Genomic DNA, 22,005 nt, shown 5'->3' on the forward strand with positions numbered 1-22,005 from the left:
TTCCTGAGAAGCATCTGAGGCTTCTAGCCCCGTTGTGATAGGTGTGGCCATGAAGTCACTGTGCAGTTGGGTGCTGCCTGCCCAGGTGTCTGTGGCCTTGCAGCTCAGTGCCAGTTGGTGACTAGCTCCAGTATCTATCTGTGTCTGTCTTTTCTGGCCTTTGAGACTCCAGTCACTAGCCAGCCAGCTAGTCAGAGACCTACTTGAAGGCTGTAGACCACAGCAGACTTGAGGACCGTGCAAGGGCATTCCAAACTTTGTTCTGGTTGTCTTACAAAATGGAGGCCTGAGTATTTGTAACCATTCTTTTGAGTTATTTCCTAAATAATCAAAAGGATATATTTTTAAGTTAATGATATTTTTATGTATGTGAGAATGTTAGATGATGATAACCTAAATTTATCTGTAGAATAAATGTCTTATACTGTATTCAGGATACCAGTGAAATGTTTTTATGATCAGTGTCATCTTTGTCAAAGGCTGGTATACAGCTCAGTGGTAGAGTGTTTGCCCCACATGTGACAGGCTGTGGACTTCATCTTGAGGACTGCCAAAAACAAACCAACCAACCAACAAACCACAACAACAACAACAAAAACAGATGTGAGAGAGTGAGACCCAGGTGCTTCAGGATGTCAGGCTTAATTGTAGCTATTGGTGTTAGCTGTAGAGTGGGGCGTAGTGATGTCAGATGTTGAACCAATGCCACTGGAATTGTCTAAAGTCCTCAGATCCTGATTACAGGAGGGTATGGTGATCCCTGAACATGTTCAGTGATGAGATAACCTGTGCTGTCTATTAAAACAATGAAGCAGCCAGCGTGCTGTCCCAAGCCTTTAATCCTAGGCACTCGGGAAGCCAAAGCAAGAAGGTCTCTGTGTCTGAGGCTAGCCTGGTCTACAAAGTGACTTTCAGGTCACCCAGGGCCACGTGGTGAGACACTATCTCCATAGCAGTGACAACAACAAGAGAAGCGAGGTTGGGATGAGTCCCCGGGCTTTAGAAATGTCCTGTGGTAAGGGAAGCCATTGCTTTGTTTTACAGTGTTCAAAAATATGACAGAAGTCTTCATTTTGGTCCCTGCGCTTCTTGGTCTTAAAGGGAACTTGGAAATGACATTGGCTTCTTGATTATCCACTGCAGTAAGTTTTTCCCTATTTCCTATTATGTGTGTTACTTATTTTTCTCTTCTTAGAAGAGTCTGTGTGACAAGGAGGTTGGTTTCCTGTCTGGTAAGTTTCCTGGTCACAGAGTTACACTAAATAATTCTGACTGACACAGTGCCCTGAAAGTTCTCGGAGTTCTCTCCCCTGAGGATGTGGACCTGCTCTCCCTCATCACCAGACGCCTCGGTATGTTTGCCTCCTTTGATGCCAGCCCAAGCTAGCAGGTGTCATTAGTGTGCAGTGCATGGGTGGGCAGATGCTGAGAGTGTGTAAGGGTCTGAGGTCGGCTGAGCTGAAAGTAGAGCGAGTATCCTTTGTATTCTCTTCTATAATCTGACTATCACATAGTGCTCATCTGTTCATATCAGAGGATCCATGTTTACACTGTATTACCTACTGCTGTTTTTTCAGACAGTGTTTCAGATTTGCTATATAGACAAGACTGGCCCTGAACTCAGATCTTCCTGCCTCTAATTCTGTGTGCTTGGATTAAAGGTGTGCACTGCCCTGCACATGGCTATCTCCTTTTATATTATAGAATCCCATAGTTTGATTTATGACCCATTATTTGATGTTTAACCACGCTCAAATGGTCTATCATTATAGGGAATGTTATGGCAGGAGCTGAGAGAGGCAGCTCAGAGGTTAAGAGCACTTCCTTGCATTCGATCCCACTGCATGACAGTTCACAACAGTCCATAACTCCAGTTCCAGGAAATCAGATATCCTCTCCTGGCCTCCAGGCACCAAGCTTATGGTATGCATGCATACAGGCAAACACTTATAAATAAACAAGTAATACTGAATCTATATCTACATATATAAATATGTTATATATGTATTATTATACTTAATACAACACAAGATATTATATAATATTAATTATAAGTATATATTATATATAATATGTATAATATTGAAATTATAAATATTATGATAATGCACTATTATATACATAAAAATACATATTATTTTTTCTATTTATAATTTTGTGTTTTTAATTTTTTTAGTAATTGAGCAATCTCAATTAAAATATTGGACATATGATAAACAAAACTTGGAAATAAACAATTTATATTCAATTACTTATTCTTTAATGATGTCAATAACTTTAATTACAAATAAGGTTTTGACTTTTTAAGAATATAATAGACTCGCTATGGCCCGGATACCAGTGGCTCCAGCAGTCTCCCAGCCGATGTGCTCCCCTCTGGAAACTGAGTCCAGAGGCACCCTAGGGCAGGCACAGACCACAGAGCTGCAGAGGTACCCAAGGGAGGTCAAGGACCTTAGAGCTACAGACATCCTAGGGAGGACACGGCCCACAGAGTTGCAGAGCAGGGGACACCATATCCTGAAGCATCCTAGAGGAGCAAATACATTCAGAACAGCAAACACCTAGCTGGTCTACTACTGTGGAGACACCATATCCTGAAATATCCTAGAGGAGCCACTGTATCCAGAGCAGCTGGAGCTCAGGATCATAGAGTCATGTGGACCCCAAGGAGTTCTGACACAACCAAGATAACTGGAAAGGCAGGTTCCAGTCAGAACCAGTGAGTGCAGGTAGCACTAGAGCAAACCAAATGGTAAAAGGCAAGTGTATGAATGTAAACAAGAGAAACCAAAGTTACATGGCATCACCAGAACCCAGTTCTCCCACCATAGCAAGTCCTGAACATCACATCACACCGGAAAAGCAGGATTCAGAATTAAAATCACTTCTCATGATGATGATAGAGGACTTTAAAAAGGACATAAACAACACTCGCAAAGAATTTGAGAACACAGGTAAACAGGTAGAAGCCCTTAAAGAAATGCAAGAAAACAGAGCCAAACAAGTGAAGGAATTACACAAAACCATCCAGGATCTAAAACTGGAAGTAGAAACAATAAAGAAATCTCAAAGGGAGACTACCCTGGAGACAGAAAACCTAGGAAAAAGATCAGGAGTCATAGATGCAAACATCACCAACAGAATACAAGAGATAGAAGAGAGAATCTCATACGCAGAAGATACCATCGAAAACATAGACACAACTGTCAAAGAAAATGTGAAATGTAAAAACTCCGCCGGCCTTGGTCTCTGTGGACCCTGGAGCGTGTGAGCCTCTGCTGCTTATTAACAGCCGTGGAGGCTTTATCTGTAAGGCTTCCTTTGGAGTCATTGTAGATTGTTAACTATAGCTATTGACATCTACTCGATACTGAAATTGCAACACTAATCTTTGCCTGCCTCTGGAGCTCTAACTCTGAGGGAGATTCACTCTTTAATTATTGCTCTCTCAAGAGGAGCTCAGGTTTAGTAAATACGAGTATAAAGACAGCAAGAATAATTGTTCTAAAGCACTGAGAAACCTCAGTGTTTGCATTAGCGGGATACTTTGACCTAAAGTCCAGAGGGAGACTGCAGAGTAGAATATGTTTTCTAAATTGAATAGATGGCATCTTGATGTGACATTTACCCCACTGCTCTGCTGCTACTGAGAGAGCTCCAGTTCATCCACAGTTAAATCTATCTGTAAACAACAACTTCATGTGTTTCTGTGGAGCTGGATATTGAGCTAGGGCCTGGCGTGAGCTGTAAACCCTTTACTTGCCCTTGTGAAAAAAAAATTTAAAAGCTTTAAATTATTTAGTCTTTGTGTATGTGTGAGCAATCACCTACCAGATATGTGTATGTGTGAGCACACTCATACCATGTGGGTGTGAGGTCAGGACAGCTTGCTGGAGTTGTTCCCTTCTCCACTGTGTGACTTCCAGGAATCAAACTCATGGTGCCAGTCTTGAACAGTGAGCACCTTCACCGCTGAGCCATATTGCAGCCTGCAGATGTTTTTATAACATTTGGAAATCTCCCATGAGTAGATGAAGAATAAAGTCTAACTCAATGTGATATATTCATAAATTTTGTGCATGCTTGTGTGTGTGTATTGCTAATGATTGTCCATTGCTTTCCAAATTATGACATTAGAAAAACTTGGCACATTTGCATGATTGTTTTTTAATCCTGAGTAGTTGAGAAAGAAAGTTATCTGGCTTGCAGAGCAGAAGACTATGTGAATTCTAATCTTGTTTTGGAAAGTGTCCCTCCATTTACCAGAAAGCTGTATATACGTTTTGATAGTCGGAGGTACACAGTGAAATCTGTGAACCTACTGAACTCTGCTAGGAATTGCAGTCATGACTCAAACGTGAGTGATTTGTTTATATACACTCTTTGGCAGTAACTCTTGAATTAAATTACTTTTATGCCATGGAATTATGTGCCAACAGCTCAGAATTATACCACTGTTTCTATTGGGCCTCAGTATACCAAGTGTGGCATGAGGATGACAGTTGGTAATGTGGTTACAGCTGTCTTCCAGCAGATGCATGACTGTAACTTGTCACCTAAGAGCCGATTGTCTCATCTTGACCAGGCAGGGTGTCACGTAGCAGGCCGGTGCTGAGTTGGGGATTGTTCTGAGCACAGCCTGCACATAGCAGATTTATTAATAAATGTGTGTTTTGTACTGTAAGACCTTGTGTTCCGTTTAAATAAAACAGACAACTGAATGGAACATAAAAGTATCCTCTTTACAGGTAAATGTCGGAAAGATGGACTCCCCCATTGAGAAGTGGAATCTCATCATTGGCAACTTGGCTTTAAAGCAGGTAAGTGGTGTGAGCTTATTCACAGAGTTTGGATGTGAAGTTTACCATCAAAGAATGCAAATAACAACTTAGTACCCCCAAAAGTTAATGGAACCGATTGATACCCATGGCCTTTGAAAGTTACTTTATTTTTAGAATCTGATTAACTTTTTCCAAATGTAAAAAAGAATACAAATGCGGAAAAACATTAAAAAATGTTATAACTGTAATAGAACTAGCCTTTGTATAGATATTTATACAAATATTTAAGACTTTGTTGTTTTAAGTACTGTCTTAATTACTGTTCTATTGTTATGAAGAAACACCATGACCAACTCTTATAAAACAAAGTGTTTAATTGGGGGCTTACTTACAGTTTAGAATCTGATTTTTATGGCTTGAAGCAAACAGGCATGGCACTTGAGCAGTAGCTGAAAGCTTTACATTCTGACCAGCAGCAGGCAGTGAGATACAGACACACACACACACACACACACACACACACACACACACACACTCACAGAAACAGACTCAGAGCCTGTGCCTGAGTAATGGCTGTTGAAACTTCAGAGTCCTTTCCCAGTGACACACCTCCTCCAACAAGGCCCTCTTCCCCTTCCTAATTCTCCCCAAACAGTTCCATTGACTGGTGACTAAGCATGAAATACATAAACCTGCAGGGTCAGCACATACTTTGCGTGTCCGTATGTCTGTGTGCCAGAGTGTCCAGTGGGTATAGAGAACTGAACCCAGGTCCCTGTAAGAACAAGTGCTCTTACCCACTGAACAAATGACCTCCCAGGAGTATCTTGTATCCTCTGTTCTGAGCCCTAGAGTTCAAATTATAATCATGTCCCACTTCCTGCTTCCTTTTACTCTGTTCTGGACAATAAGAAGAAGCATTTTATGTTACAATATATGACATATTTTTTTAGTATGCACATGAATAGGACTCCCCTATTTTTAACATTTTCACACTTGAAGGGTTAAAATTAAAATCTTTGATCTATATGTTTGTAGTACATTTAAAGTATATACCTCCTAAAGTTAGAAATTTTAGTTTTAATTTTATAGTCAATGCAACATTGAACCAATATGTTTTGTGATCTTTTAGAGTTTTAGGGGATTTTGCCAAAGTGTTTACAGTAAAATGTTTTGTTTCCTCAATCAGTTTATTTGAGCATTCTAACTGAAACCAGTGTGCTGTTTATCCATGCTATGTGTTTCAGTATTTGGGGAATGGATTTTCCAAGTCAGCATTAAAAACAACTAGGGTTCTTTCTCTTAGGAATAATAATAGTTGGAGTTATGGTTGGCTCCAAGAAGACAGGCATAAACCCTGACAATGTGGCCATACCCATTGTTTTTAGTTTTGGTGATCTGATAAATCTTGCCATGTTAACTTGGATAAGTCAGGGTTTGTACTCCTGTCTTGGTAAGTTAACTTGGAACTAAACATGGCATTATTGAGAGCCTTCAAGAGAAATATAAAATGTCACAAATCCAATGGTGACCTTCATCTGTTAGAACTAGGAGAAAAATTGATTAGAACACTGTAACTTGTGTGTTTAATCCATGTTGTGGTCCTCAGACATTGACTGGAATGCTGTAGCCTATATGTTTTTTATGTGCTGTGTTTCTCATGTACATTTTTTTCCTCACTAAGTTCAGAACTCTGAGGTGATGTTTATCTTCTTTAATCTCTTTCCTTTCTGCCCCATCGCCTGCTTTTCTTTCTTGAGGCAGCCTCTTCATTTAACCTCAGGTTATCCTCAAACTTGCCTTCACATTCCATCTCCCAAGTATTTGGTTACAACACCTAGGTATCCTTTGTAACTTCAGCTGAGAAAACAGAGGATTATAGGAGTTATATATGATACCCAGCTTTATTCATCCCTGCTCTTGTAGTTGAACACAAGCCTGTCATACTCCATAATTTCTGTACTTTCTTCTAGTAGGATAGCCAGTTAGAAGTTACCTTCTACTGTTTTGTTACATGTTTTGAACATGAGAATACAGAGTTATTAAGAGGGGTTTGAGTGTGTGTGTTATTATTTACGCTGGAGAAGGGAGCTTGTCTAGGCAGGCATGGTGGCACATACTCTTAATCCTAGCACTTGGGTCGCTGAGGCAGGAGGATTGTAAGTTTGGGACTTTGTCATCAAGAGGAAGCTGTAGGATCCCAAACAGGATGCTTAGTGCCCTTTGACTCACTTTAAAGTAGAGAAGTTTCTCCTAGTTTCTCCTGCTGTGAGGGGGCCTAAGAGAAAAGGCATACACAAGGGGATGAAGGGTTTCTTCCAGCACCATTGAGGATATACTGGCCTGCCATAGATTAACTGGGCATGATACTACAAGCCTGTAATCCTATCACCCACATGGCAGCTCACAAACAACTGTAATTCCAGTCATAAATGATCTGGTGGCATCTTCTCACCTCCTTATGTATGCACATGGTATACAGACATCCTTGCAGTTAAAACACCCATACAGGTTAAATAAATGAATGACATCATCATAATTGATAGGTTATTTCTGTGCTGGTGAAAATAGCCAATTCAAGCCAGATTAGATTAGTTTCTGAGTTGAACAGTAATAGATGACAGTATGATCTGAGCATTTCCAAGGATAAGACGGTGGATCTCTAGGAGGTTGAGGCTAACCTGGCCTACTAGCAAGCTCCAAACCAGCCAAGGATATATAGTGAGACCCTGTCTCGAACAATATAAAACAAAAAGCACTGGGCAGAAGGGTATAAGGGACAATAGTCCTGTTGTTTTAAGCCCCAGAAATAGTTAAGGATGCCTTGTAGGTCCTTCTAGATAGTTTAGTGTTGTTAACATATGTATAATCTGAGAGCTGTGACACATACCTATAATCCCAGCCCTTAGGAAGCTGAGGCAGGAGGTTGCTGCAAGTCCAGAGCCATATTAGGCTATATAACAAGACCCTGTTCCCCAAAGGTGGAAAAAGAGATAAACAAACAAACCCACACACTAAACAAAACTAATACATACACACACATACACTAATACCCACACACCCATCTGATGGTTAACCAGATTTGATCATTGCCCAAAATCGTTCCATTCACTAAGATTTTCTGTTGACACCTGTGAACTATGCCTCATACTTTCCTCGCCTGTAAAATAGAAATGATAGTCTTTATATTAAATAAATATGTACATTAAAGAATCATGTAAAATAGTCTCAGGAGTTTTCCATGAGTTATGCTGAACAAGACAATTCAATCCATCTCTACTATTTTTGGAAATGTGATTATTAAGATGGACTTTAGTATAGCCTAGTTTGACATGATTTTAAAAAGTAATTCTAACTTGGCATACCATATATTTGACATATATTATTTTTCTTTTTTAAACATTTCACTTTCTATATTCACAGAAAAAGTTATACAATGACATTTTCTGCAGAAATCTAATTTTTCATCTAAGATTTCCACTGAATGTTGTAATTTTTGTCTACCTTTGGAATGTCAAGAGCAGATTTCCTCAGGAATCTCCTTCCCAGCTATCTGATGTCTTCCCTGCTTAAAGCCATAGAACCGTCTGGTTCTACCTGTTCTGACTTGAACATTGCCAACCCTTGCCATTGCCCCTCATAAGGTTTGCTTCTTCAATTGTGTATACAGTGGTGTCTCTCTCCACTGCACTGGGGCCATCCTTTCGAGTGATGAAGTAACCTTTCTGAGTTATTGCCTGCTTCGTGCACATTGTTGCTAAGATGCCAGTCTTAGATAAACAGTGTTTGTATCCTGTCTGTCAGAAGATGAATAGAAATTCATCTTCTATTTCCCCTGTGTGTCACATCAAATCTGAACTCTACTGTCTTTCACCATTGGACTCAGGGATCCCATGAGATGCACCAAACTACTCCCACACTTACTAGTAACAGGCACCAAACTACCCCAATGGTTACTAGTAACATGCTGTTGTCTGCTCCTCACCAATTCTGCAAGTGGAGAAAGAACTCGCATGTCCCTTCTCACCTTGGAATTCATTCCATACCTCAGCATTAACACTTCTGCCTGAGTCACAGAGAGGCTGTTTCTAGGCTGAAAGTGAGACTTTCCTGAGTAATTTTATTCAACTCCTAATTTATGTTCCTCAGTAAGATGAGAAGGTATCAAGCCTGTCAGTGTGAATAAATCTAACTTATTTTTCTCTTAGTAAGTTGCAAACATGTATCTCTTGTTACCTAGTTGTAACAGTAATGATGTTATGAGTTATCTATCTCAACATTAAAGAAGCCGAGATTGAGAGAAGGATGTGTTTCGTTGGCCTATTGTGTGGCAGGAAGAGGCTTGCTTGGGTGGGATTCACAAAGTTGTTTAAGTGAAAGGGTAACTTGCTGGTCTGTTTTCCCACTGTTTTACGGATTGGTAGCAATTTGGTGGCCATTCAGGCTAGCAGGATTTCTGCCTACCTCCATTTACGTAGTATCCCCAGAGAACTACCTGAAGAGCCCAGAGGTTGTTCCTACCCATTTAGGACTTTTTTGGTTCAGGTAAGTGTTGTGTGGGGGTGTGGGGGCTTTTTTTTTGAGGAACTGCTGCCCACTGAGACCTAGGCTATGCAAAATTTGTCGAATCTGTATTTTGTGCATGCTGTGCTGAGCTCATGATGTCAGGGAACAAAGACCTTCCACATCTGTGTCTGTGTCTTTGCTGAGGTTTTTTGTGGCATTTACACTTTCTGTTACTGTCTCTGGGATAGCTTGTTGGCTAAGAAAGAGGAACTGCATGTACAAACACAGAAGGCTTCCGTGACTTAGAGACAGATGGACCTTTCTCCTGTATCACCCCTGTTGACCCTTTAAAATGCAGGTATTTGCTCTGAAACAGGAAGTTAGGAGACAACCTAGTGACAGAGTACAGTATGTCACATATGTGAACATATGCGACAACTGTTACAGTGTTAATCACTATTTTATTATTTTATACGTATGGCTGTTCACCTACAAGTGTGTCTGTGTTCCATTTGCATGCCTGGTGCTCTCAGAGGCTGGAAGAGGGCATCAGATCTCCATGGAACTGGAGTGATAGAAGGTTGTGAGCTACCTCATGGGTCCTGGGAATTAAAGCCTGGTCCTCTGGAAGAGCAGTCAGTGCTCTTCCCACTGAGCTCCAGCCCCTCCTGTGACATCAGTGATGGAACAGTCAAAGAAGACATAAAATGAACATTCCAATTTTTGCGTTTTCCTTCTGTTTCTATGATAGATACTAATGTCCTCCAAAATACATTTTTAGTCAACCATCTCTTACTTTATTTTACAATTACACCTAATGGGGGAATTTCCAAGAATTAAATAAAATGTAAAGGACTGAGATTGACTCTTGGCAGTTGAATTGATGGATGCTGTGAGCTGTAGTATGGAGAATGTAACCTTCAACTTGTTTTGTTTTTCTGAGACAGTGAGGGAATCACTGTTTGCCTTGGGCTGCTGGCCTTGAACCCCAGGTGCTCCTTCCTGCCTCTGCTTCCATTGTCCAAGGCAGTTTTCCGATGTGGTAACATCGATTACAGTCCCCAGATTATAGGTTCACTTTATTTTTTTCACTAACACTGGGGCTTCTGAACCCTGTGAATGCTGGACAGGCAAGCAGCCTTTCACTTCGAATGCCATTTTAATGCTATTTGCCCTTGTGTTACAGGAGTGAACAATAAGTCTGCCCAGGTTCTCCTGCTCTTTGTGGTCCTAGGCCACTTGATCTTCCTGTACACAATTCATCTAATGAAGAGAGGCCACACCTCTCTGACAGTGGTCTTTGTTGTTGTGTATCTGCTGGCTGCTGTGCTGCAGGTAAGATGGACAGCCTCCAAAGATCTATATCTTGATGGCTATCTACAGTACACAGTGAAGTTGCCATTTCAGAAGCAGGCTGCTACAGCCTGGTACACAGAATCTTTGGGCTGCCTTGTACAGCCTGGTATACATAACCCTTGGGTTGCCTGGTACAGCCTGGTACACATAACCCTTGAGCTGCCTGGTACACAGAACCTTTGGGCTGCCTGGTATAGCCTGGTACACAGAACCATTGGGCTACCTGGTATAGCCTGGTACACAGAACCCTTGTGCTGCCTGGTACAGCCTGGTACATAGAACCCTTGGGTTACCTGGCACATATAACCCTTGAGCTGCCTGATATAGCCTGGTACACATAACCCTTGGGCTGTCTGGTACAGCCGTATACACAGAACCCTTAGGTTGCCTGGTACAGCCTGGTACACAGAACCCTTGGGTTGTCTGGTATAGCCTGGTACACAGAACCCTTGAGTTGCCTGGTACAGCCCGGTACCCAGAACCTTTGGGTTGTCTGGGTTTTACAGCATCCTTTGTTGGTTATGCTGTTTTGTATGACACATCTTCCAATAGATTCCTGAAGCAGGGAAAAGAAGTATGTTTTTGGGTGGTGCCTGGTGTTTTACCCCACCTTCTGTGTTAACAGGCTGACTGACCTTTTCTTTCAGAATTCTGAAGGCAGCCTGCCTATTGCTCTCTAGCTACTCACGTTGCCAGTGAGAACAGGTGCCATCTGACTCCTGAGTCTTTTGTACAAACTTGGTTTTTTACCTTTATGTTCACCCGTGTCTATGAATGAGTGCAGGTGCATGGGTGATACTGCATGTGTAGAGAGGTCAGAGGACAACCTTGAATGTTGAGGCTTGCCTTCCACCTTGTCTGAGACAGTGTCATGGATCAGACTAGCTGTCCCGTGAGCCTCTAGTGATTCTCCAAGCTCTGCCTCCCGTCCGGCTGTGGAAGTGCTGTGATCCAGATGTGCCCTCTGTACCTGGCTTTCTGAGGGTCCTGGAGGTGCAAACCCAGGTCTGCACATGCGTGGGACAGGCACTTAGCCCACAGTGTGTCTCTCACTGCATGTGACTTGTGCTTTAATTTCTAGGCAGCTTTCAGAGCTGTGACTCTTACGCCTCTTTCTCTTGTTGGCATGTTGGCAGGTTTTAAATTCTATGCTGATAAACTCTGGGATGGGGATAAGTTGTCTCTTGTTTGACTCTATTAATTCAAGAGCTCACGTTCTTCAGTTCTGGGGCATATGTCTTGAAATATTATTTTTTTATGAAATTTCTTCTCTTGATATGTAACTTAAGCTGGAATCAAAATTCAAATGTAACCCAGGCTGGCCTTAAACTCAAATGTAACCCAAGCTGGCCTCAAACTCAAATGTAACCCAGGCTGTCCTCAAACTAGTGATCTGCTGGCCTTTGTCTATGAGTACTGGGTTACAGTAGTTTTCACTATGTCTGGCTCTTCATGGATCTTGTTTGGTTATTAGACTTGCATCAAACTTAATGTTAGACATTTTCTGTTTCATCATCTTCTTTTTAGAAGTCTGCTCCTCTGTATTGTGTAGAAGGTTTTACTTTTTAAATGTTAGAAATTTTCTTTTATGTAAGCAAATCCTTACCTATGCTCTGGCAAACATCTCTAATGGAACTCATTGGGTCTCACAGATAGACAGACAAACAGACAGGCACAGATAGGCAGACAGACACACAGACACACACACAGACTCAAAAGATGAAAGCAGAAGGGTTCTGGTTTGGGAGAGTAAGGAGTTTGGAGAGGGTAGTAAATGGGATGTCTGTGTGAATATAAAAATACATTATGTCTGTGTATGAAAAATAATGTAAGCCATTATTATGTATAATTAAATATCCCATCAAAAACATTTAAAGGTGTGCTGCTGTAATAAATGTACACATTTTAAATATTAAAGAGTACCAAAAGCTTCTACATCCCTAGATCAATTTCTCAGATACTATCATTTTGAAATACCTTAGCTATTTTTCTGCCATTATTGGTAAGTTTTAAAGTAATATGCCTAAACTTCAAGTTTATAATTAATTCCATTTTGATGTTGGCAAAAATAAATAAATAAACATAATTGAGGGCTTTTGAGCTGGTAGAAGGTCCCATATTTCCCACATACTTATACCACAACTTAAAAAATAAAATTGTTAAAGTTGGGTGGTGGTGGTATGTGCCTTTGATCCCAGCCATATGGAGACAGAGGCCAGTGGATCTCTGAGTTTGAGTCCAGCCTGATCTACAGAGCAAGTTTTAGGACAGCCAGGGCTACACACATAAACCCTGTCTTGAAAGAGAGAGAGGGAGAGAGAGAGAGAGAGAGAGAGAGGCAGAAATAATGGAGAAGGAAGGAAGGAAGGAAGGAAGGAAGGAAGGAAGGAAGGAAGCAAGCAAGCAAGCAAGCAAGCAAGCAAGCAAGCAAGCAAGGGAGAAAAAGGATTGTCAGTATGTAATTAAGCCTTCTTAATGTTTGACTGAGGCAGATGGCTTGCTCTTATTTTCCTTGACATTAGTAATGCTTTCTTTTTCACTTGGAAGCAGGCTAGGGAAGGTAGACAGAGAGGATTCCAGTCAGAAGAAGTCACCTTGATAAGAGCCATGTTGATGAAGCCCTCAATGAAGTGGCCTTGGAGCAGCTGCTGCGAGCCAAGCACCATACTGCACCTACACACCAGTGCTCTGCATTCTCGGTATACGAGAGATGTGTTCTTTGATAGGAGGCAGTGAATTTCAGAAGTGCAGAGCAATCCAGTATGTATAGAAAGAAAAAGTCAAACCTCTGCCTGCCTGATATGCTTAAAGTGTATTTTATTATCTTCATGACTACTTAATAATAAACATGCTAGCACAGTATTTAATAAGTGTGCTCAGATATTTTCTACAAGAGAGGGGCACAGTGTGGGATTCTAGTAATTCATTAATCTCGATTTAATTCCCAGAGAAAGCACAGAACTGTGCCAGAAAAGGAGTGGATACAGAATCTGGGGGAGGGGGCTGGGCAGGAGAGAGGAGACCTTATGCAGATTGAGCCTGATACAGAAAGGCCTTCAGTGCCAAGTCAGGGGAGGGTAGAGTAGATTCTAAAATAACCCAGTATTTACAACATGATTGAGACTTTTACAATGTCTCCATAATGCTTTCTAGTCTTATGATTTTATTAAGCCACTATTAATATATTAACATTCTATTTACTCAACAAATCTCTCCCTTGATTTGCTGCAGAGGTTGCCTTTAAGTCCGCAGAGCACAGTTGAAGGACCTGTGGTCTGATGTGTTGCAGCCCGAGCTTCCCCACGTTGGGCGCCAAACATGTTGTAGACGGTGCTGCCCCACGTTTGAGGGCCAAAATGTAAAGGGCCACTCTATCAATGTTGGACCCGCCCTGCCAAAAGCCTTAGGGGCTAAATTGTTAGAGCTTGCACTGCCCCAAACTGCTCCAGTCTGCGGGTCAGGGTTCAGCAAGAGAGAGAGTGAGGATGGACACAAAGAATGGAGACCAGAGTGTGATTCAATCCTGTTTATTCTTCAGTCTCTCTTCCTAATCCAAGTTGCAAGTCTTGAGTTCCTAGTCCCTAGTTCCTAGTGCCTCCAAGTTCTTTCTCCAAGTGCCAAGTGCCTAATACAAACTCCAAGTTGTACTGAACTCTTCTGTCTGCCTCTCTCCTTTTATATGTCTCACTTCTAATCCATGCCTCCAAGTCACACCCTTAGATCTTGTCTCTAAATCTGATCTCTAAGTCATGCCTTTAAAGTCACACACCTTTATGTCTCACACACCCAAGGGAAAATCCTGGGTATCTAAAACAAGATGTTATCAGAGTGTGCTTAGCTGTTGTAGGCTATTGTAAACTAGTCTGTTGGCAGGGTATACAGGCTCAAGATGGCTGCAAGGATGATAGCTGCCTTCTGTTGGCTCCCCACACTGATGCTCTCTGAACACACCAGTATGATATATAGTATAAATGCTGGTTGTGTGAAGGTTTCAGAGATGGTAAAGCAGCAGCTTGCCTAGGGAGCCATCTTTCTCCCTGCTGGTAAACAGGGCACTCACTCCCAATGCTTTTGCTGCCTTGAGCTTGCATTGCCCAAGAGCCTGAAGAGATGGTTGTTATTGTCTCCTGTGTTTGCTGCTCTCCTCAGTCCAGAAGGAAACATGCTGACAGGTCTGCTCTGGCCAGCCATTTCTAGAGTAGGTTCCTGTGTGTGCTCCCCATGTAATTCATGGATGCACCTCCTGTGTCTGTTTCTGTGCCTGTGTCTGTGTCTGTACATCCCACTGCCCTGCATTTGTCCTGTAAGTTGACAAAATAGTAATTTTTCAAGGTTATAAAGCATTTCATTTTTTAAAATAAAGACTTTATTTAAAGTGTGTGTGTGTGTGTGTGTGTGTGTGTGTGTGTGTGTGGGTATGTGTATCATGTGTTACTGCAGAGGCCTGAGGCGGTGGATCCCTTGGAGCTCTAGTTATAGGCAGTTGTTAGCTGCCTGATATGGGCGCTGAGACTTGAACTCAAGTCCTTCTAAAAGAGAAATAGAGTCTCTTAACTTCCAGGCCCAGATTTCATTCATAGAGTATGCTTCCATGCCCTTCCCCCTTTCTGAGACAGGGTCTATTAAGTAGCCCTGGGTATCCTAGAATGTACAGTGTAGACCAGGATGGCCTCAAATTCACCTGCCTCTGTCTCCTGAGTGTCGGAATTAAAGTTGGGTGTCACCACATGCAGCCTCTCATACCTTTGGCCGAAATCCTGACCTGCAAAGCTGGAGTTGAGGAGCCAGTATGTGCTTATTTATTGTCTCAAAACCATTTTCCTTCTGAGAAGTGGATAGTGGCGGTTACTCTGTTTTGAAGAATAAATGAGTTACCAGGATAGTTTGCTACATGGTGGATGCTACCCCAGACTTAGCTTATTGTTACTGTTATTAAATAAAGGATAGAAATGGTATGCCTTGGAATGATTTTGGTTTTGCTGTATATGCATGCATGTGCACCTGTGTGTGTGGTGTGTGCACATGTGTATGTGGTGGGTATACATATGTGTGCAGGCATATGTATCTGTGTATGTGATGTGTGCATGTGTGTGCACATATGTGCACCTGTGTGTTGTGGTACATGTATGTGCATGCATGTCCACCTGTGTGTGTTGTGTGTACATGTATTATGTGCATGCATGTGCACCTGTGTATATTTGTGTATGCATGTATTATGTGCATGAATATGCACCTGTGTGTATGGCATGTGTACATGTGTATGTGGTGGATGTACATGTGTGTGAATGCATATGTATCTCTGTATGTGATGTGTGCATGTGTGTGCACATATGTGCACCTGTGTGTTGTGGTACACGTATGTGCATGCATGTCCACCTGTGTGTGTTGTGTGTACATGAATTATGTGCATGCATGTGCACCTGTGTATATTTGTGTATACATAGCTGGAGAGATGGTTCAATGTGTTACAGTAGCTGTGTTGTCCCAAAGGACCTGAGGTCAGGTATCATACAAAGGCTCACAACTATCTGTCATTCCAGCTCCTGGGGACCTGACGCCCTCTTCTGGCCTCTGCAGGAACTGCATTCATGTGTACAAATGGACACATACACTGACTTAAGAAAAAATCTTAAATAATGTTTCCCTTAAAGAATTTCAAGAAAACACAACCAAACAGGTGAAGGAATTAAACAAAACTGTGCAGGATCTAAGAATGGAAGTAGAAACAATAAAGAAATCTCAAAGGGGGACTACCCTGGAGATAGAAAAACTAAGAAAAAGACCAGGAGTCATTGATGCAAGCATCACCAACAGAATACAAGAGATAGAAAAGAGACTCACATGTGCAGAAGATACCATGGGAAACATTGACACAATTGTCAAAGAAAATGCAAAATGCAAAAAGCTCCTAACCCAAAACATCCAGGAAATCCAGGACACAATGAGAAGAGCAAACCTAAGGATAATAGGTATAGATGTGGATGAAGACTCCCAACTTGAAGGGCCAGTAAATATCTTCAACAAAATTGTAGAGGAAAACTTCCCTAGCCTAAAGATACAACACTCCCAGGGCCTGTGATCTGAGTGGAGAACACCATTTCGCCAAGAGATGAATTACAACCTATTTCCTTTAGGGTGTCCATACAACTCACACTCTCACAGGCACTCCTCTGATCCAGTCATTCATAATGGCTGCCAGTCACATGGCTGCTTTCATGGCCATCTGTCTCAGGCCTCCTTCCTGTCCAGTCTCTGCCCAGAAGATTTGTTTTCTGTGGGACAGTGTTTGCCAACAACCTGTACTAGGATGGGAACTACCAGTTTCATTACTGTTTTTACCTGTTTTGATGTGGATTTACATCACCACCTTTGTCTTCCTGAATGTCCTGGACTCTGCCAGAATGTCACCTCCTCATGCACAGCTTGTCCATCACACTAATGATCCTGGGAACTAGCACCTAGGAAGAGCCTTGCACATCACTATGCCTATTGAATGGCAACTGACAAAAGGGCAGGTCACACCACTTGACATAGACAATCTAGAAAGTAGGCTCACATCTCACCTAAGTGTGGGAATTCAGCCTCTTGCTTGTCTATAGATGCTGGTTTCCATTCTTGGCAGATGCTCCACACTGAACAGCAACCACAGAGCTCAGGCCCTGGTGTCCTTCTAAACTGCAGGGATACTTTGAGGTGGCCCATTAGAGCCTTGGCAGTTGATCCTCTGGCAGGCACCAGATCATCACATTAGGTTCCATCTGGACACTGGTCCCTGTGTACAACAGCCTCCCCTCTTTTAAGCATACCTTGCTCAGGTAGGAGAATTTTACTTTGTGTTTCTAGTTCAGTATTGTGATTCTGAGGTGTGATCCTCAGCCCCAATGAACCACTGCCCTCATAGTCAGGGATCCAGGACCTTCCTGGCCTCGCAAGCACCAGCTTCTGTAGCACAGCACCATCATCTGCAGAAGAGAAGCTGAAGGAGGGAAACACATTAGACTTGAGGGGGACTTCAACCTGGTACCATGAACATTGGCAGTCTCATCCCTTCTGTGAACCTCCTACTGAATGAGAACTCTCTTGGTGGATGACACTAATGTAAGAGCCGAAGGTCTCAGGAGGGAAGGACTCTGGATCAAGTGCAGAGATGGGAGAAGTTATGGACCCTTTCCATAAGACTAGCATAATAGTGTATGCCAAGGCTCTAAATGCCACAGTGAGATTCTGGAGACACCACAACCATCTCCTCTCTAAGGAGCATGCCTGATACACAGGAACTGGGTATCCAGATCTGCTTCCCCATGTAGGTATCCAAGCAGCAATGTCAGATTTTACAGGGCTCTGCACACTCTGTCTGTCCAGTTGAATTGTAGGAAGTCACTGAGCTGTCCCTTTTGTACTTTGACCATGGTCGCTCTGCCAGGCACTAGATCCCCAAGCACAGTGTCTATCTGAATATGTTCAGCATGGAGGAGAGTTCTGCATGCCCACTTTACCTGGCTATACTCAGTCACTTGCTGATTACTGCTAGTTTAATTGTATCAGATACCACCTAGGCATTATCCAACAAGATTTCTTCCTCAGATGGTAAGCCAAGGAGCAGACTTTAATCCAGCTGGAGTAGAAATACATCTGAGCATCCCAAGAGACCCCAAAAATACCCTTTTTTGATTTTTCCAATGAGAAGACACGAATAAAAGAGAGACAAAAAACTTCAGAGCTGAGATGCACACTCCCATACCTGCCTGCCCTTTCATTGGGTTCTGCATCTGGCCTGTTTCAGCGGAGCCATTTTAAGGACAAGTGCTGCTGGGTTTTTGTGGTTGGAGGCAGGAGGAAGCAAAAGAGTTTTGATAGGCCACACCTGATTCTCCTGCCTAGTCTCTTGAAGCACCCAGTCTTCAGAGGGGGAGTTGATGTTTCCACAGCAAAGTCTTGTTCAGGTGGCAGGCATATTTTATCTCCCAATATGGTGCTAAAGACACATGGGGCAGCCACAGCTCCAGAATGGAGGGCACAGGTGGAAGCATGGCATTTATTTGTGGGACAGTGTAGAGCAATGGGAGGCATGGAGACACTTCTGGCCACCTTGTGTCCTGATAGTGTCAGGGCAACAGGGCCCTTCTGTCCTGAAGGACAGATGTGGAGGAGGCCAAGGATGGGTTTACTGGCCCTTCATTTTAGGGGAAGACCAGAATTAGAGATATATGCTGGTGATGGTGGTGGTGTAGGGCAGGGATCCACAGGCTTGGCTGACATGGTTGATGTATGCTCAATCCCTTTGCATACCTGCTCTGTTAAAAGTAAATATGTCCCCATTTTTTCAATGAACTGGTTTTTACGCAGGGATTCCAAGATGTCATTGGCATTAAACCCCATGTCACAGAGCATGTGTATGATGTTGGAATCTGGGTATTTATCAGTTAGTATATTTATGTCACATTTCCCTACCCATAGATGTCTCTCAGTGTCTTCAATGGAGGGCCTCATCTCTGGGGATACTATGAAGATCTGGTGAATTAGGTTTCAAGTTCCACAGAGAAGTAAGGTGGAATGTTACAGGTTCCAGTTGTGATCTTATTCTCCATCTCTTTCCTGGTGCTTCCTGTGAAGAAGTAGTACCCAGTGTTAATAAAATACAGTAGCACGCCCAAACTCCACACATCTATCTTCTTGCCATCATATGGCTCCCCTAGTACCAGCTCTGGGCATGAAAGCCCTTTGTCCCACACTTCTATTTCAGTAAGCTGCCAGGTCTGCATTTGATGGCCAGCCCAAAGTCTGTTAACTTCACATTGCCCTCTGCATCTATCAATACATTTAATGTCTCAATGGATAATGCCAAGGTTGCAGCAGTACTTTATGGCTGCCACTGTGTGCCCAAATATTTTCTTTGCCTCTCCCTTCTGCAGCGAGCCATTCTCCTGTAATAATTCCAATAACCTCCCTCCCAGAGCATACTCTATTACAAAATGAATGTGCCTTGATGTCATTAGAACCTGGAAGAGGTGAATGATGTTAGGATGGTTTAGTGTCCCCAATGTTGCTCTTTCTGCCTATGTTCTTCTTGGTTATATCTACTGTTTTTATAAAAACCAGGGCTTTACTTGTCAGATTCCAGGCCAATTTCACAGTGCAAAATGCACCCTTGCCAAGATAGAAAAGCATTCTATACTGACTCCCCAAATTATTCTTTTTGGAGTTGCTGGCCATGAGGCTAAGTGTTCCCTGTGCTAGGCTGCACACAGGCTGTGAGGTAGAAGTACCCAATACCTCACAAATTAGACAGTTATGAAGGAGTCCCACAAGTTACCAAAAACAGCTTCCTGCTCTGTATGGACAAATACAGCACGCTGGTCCACAGTCTTATACACTCACTGATGAGTGGATATTAGCCCCAAAGCTCAGAATAACCAAGATAAAATTCACAGACCACATGAAGCTCAAGAAAAAAGACCAAAGTGTGTATTCTTCAGTCCTTCTTAGAAGGGGGAACAAAATACTTACAGGAACACACACAGAGCCAAAGTGTGCACCAGAGACTGGAGGAAAGGTCCACCAGAAATTGCCCCACCTGGGGATTCATTATAGATAATAATGGTATACATAATACATTATACATAATAATGGATCCATATACAGACACCAAACTCAGACACTATTGTGAATGCCACAAAGTGCTTGTTGACAAGAGCCTGATATAGCTGTCTGCTTAGAGGCTCTGCCAGAGCCTGAGAAATACAGAGGCAGATGTTCCCAGCCAAGTATTGGAATGAGCACTGTGTTCCCAATGGAGGAGTTAGAGAGAAAATTGAAGAGGCAGAAGAGATTTGCAACCCCATAGGAAGAACAACAATATCAACCAACCAACACCCACCCCCCAGAGCTCCCAGGGACTAAACCACTAACCAAATAGTACAAATGTAGGGACCCATGCCTCCAGCCACATATGTAGCAGAGAATGGCCTTGTTGGACATGAATAGGCGAAGAAGACCTTTTTCTGGGGAAGGCTCAAGTCTCCAGTGTAGGGGAATTCTGGGGCTGGGAGAAGGAGTATGTGTGTTTGAGTGAGTTTGTGTGTGTGTGTGAGTGTGTGTGTGAGTGTGTATGAGTGTGAGTGTGTGTGTGAGTGTGTGTGTGAGTGTGAATGTGTGTGTGAGTGTGCATGAGTGTGTGTGAGTGTGTGTGTGTGAGTGTGTATGAGTGTGAATGTGTGTGTGAGTGTGTGTGTGTGTGTGTGTGTGTGTGTGTGCAACCTCATAGAAGCTGGGGGACAGAAGATTGGATGTGGGGTTTCCAGAGCAGAAATGTGGAAAGGAAAATGGTATAACATTTGAAATGTAAATAAATAAAATGTCCAATAAAAAAGAAACAAGCATGAAAACTATAAAAACATAGTGAAAGACTTCAACACACCTCTCTCACCAATTAGGAGGTCATCTTGCCCAGTCCTTCTTTAATTTTTTTAACAGATTTGAGATACTTAGCCTGTGAGTTAATGGACTATAGCAAATTCATGGCTTGGAGTTTATTGTTAGGGTGTTTTCTATGTTTTATTTAGAAATAGCTGAGTGGAGTTAACAGACAAGAGTCCAGATTACCTTACATGGATAGTTGGTTTTCAAAACATCTGAAGTCCACAGAATTGATGTTACAAGCATTTTTGTATTAATGTTTATTTTGATTAGAGACCTGTCTGCTCCTCAAAGCTTCCTGTATTGGATTCTAAGAAGAAATTGAGCATCTTTGGAGTTACTCCAGTTGTGGTGAGACAGTCACTAGGCAAGAATTGCCTCTTTCCATCTACAGACAAATTACTGTCCAGAAAAGGACACACCTGCAGAATAATCGACGGATTATATCTGCCTAGACAGAGTAATCAGCCCTTAATAATTCTGTAGCACTAAGGTCTGTCAGATGGTCCTGGGTCAGAAGGCTGAAGATCAGATGCTCCAACGTTTTGTAGTATAGGGAGTGTCCCAGTGTTCAGTGGTCTCTAAAAATTGGCTAAGTTTTAGAAGCTATGCTTTGTGCTTCCCATAATTTTACTTAACTCAGTCATTCTGGATTTCTGACGGGGTTGAAAACTTATAGTTTCATAGCCAATCATGGCTATTTATTTTGAGAGAAAAGATTTGAGTGGATGGTTTTCAGCTGACATTCATTCTAAATCTAACAAAAAAGCCAGGTTCAGAACTAAGTGCTTTAGTTAGGATAGATGACAGAGGTTCTGGTTAGTCAACAAAATCATGGACTGGGTATTAGGACTATCTTGTACCTCACTGGTACAAATTGTCATAATTATGCTCTAAATGTATTTTGAGAGAAAACTTTCATTTTAAAAGGAAGGGTGATATG

General features: G+C 42.2%; 1 long non-coding RNA gene and 1 pseudogene across 3 annotated transcripts in view; one reads left to right on the forward strand and one right to left on the reverse strand.

The window, feature by feature from the left end:
• LOC143436008 (uncharacterized) overlaps positions 1 to 22,005 on the forward strand; it is a 103,542-nt gene that overhangs the window by 77,428 nt on the left and 4,109 nt on the right. For all 3 annotated transcript variants that reach the window (XR_013106265.1, XR_013106267.1, XR_013106266.1), the window contains 3 exons: positions 1,045 to 1,142; positions 4,752 to 4,823; positions 10,477 to 10,625. This is a non-coding gene — a long non-coding RNA (uncharacterized LOC143436008). The remainder of the gene's footprint in view (positions 1 to 1,044; positions 1,143 to 4,751; positions 4,824 to 10,476; positions 10,626 to 22,005) is intronic.
• LOC143436005 (putative sperm motility kinase W pseudogene) lies at positions 18,400 to 19,897 on the reverse strand (annotated as a pseudogene).

The sequence above is a fragment of the Arvicanthis niloticus genome, chromosome 22 (assembly GCF_011762505.2).
Source record: "Arvicanthis niloticus isolate mArvNil1 chromosome 22, mArvNil1.pat.X, whole genome shotgun sequence".
NCBI classification, from domain to species: Eukaryota; Metazoa; Chordata; class Mammalia; order Rodentia; family Muridae; genus Arvicanthis; species Arvicanthis niloticus.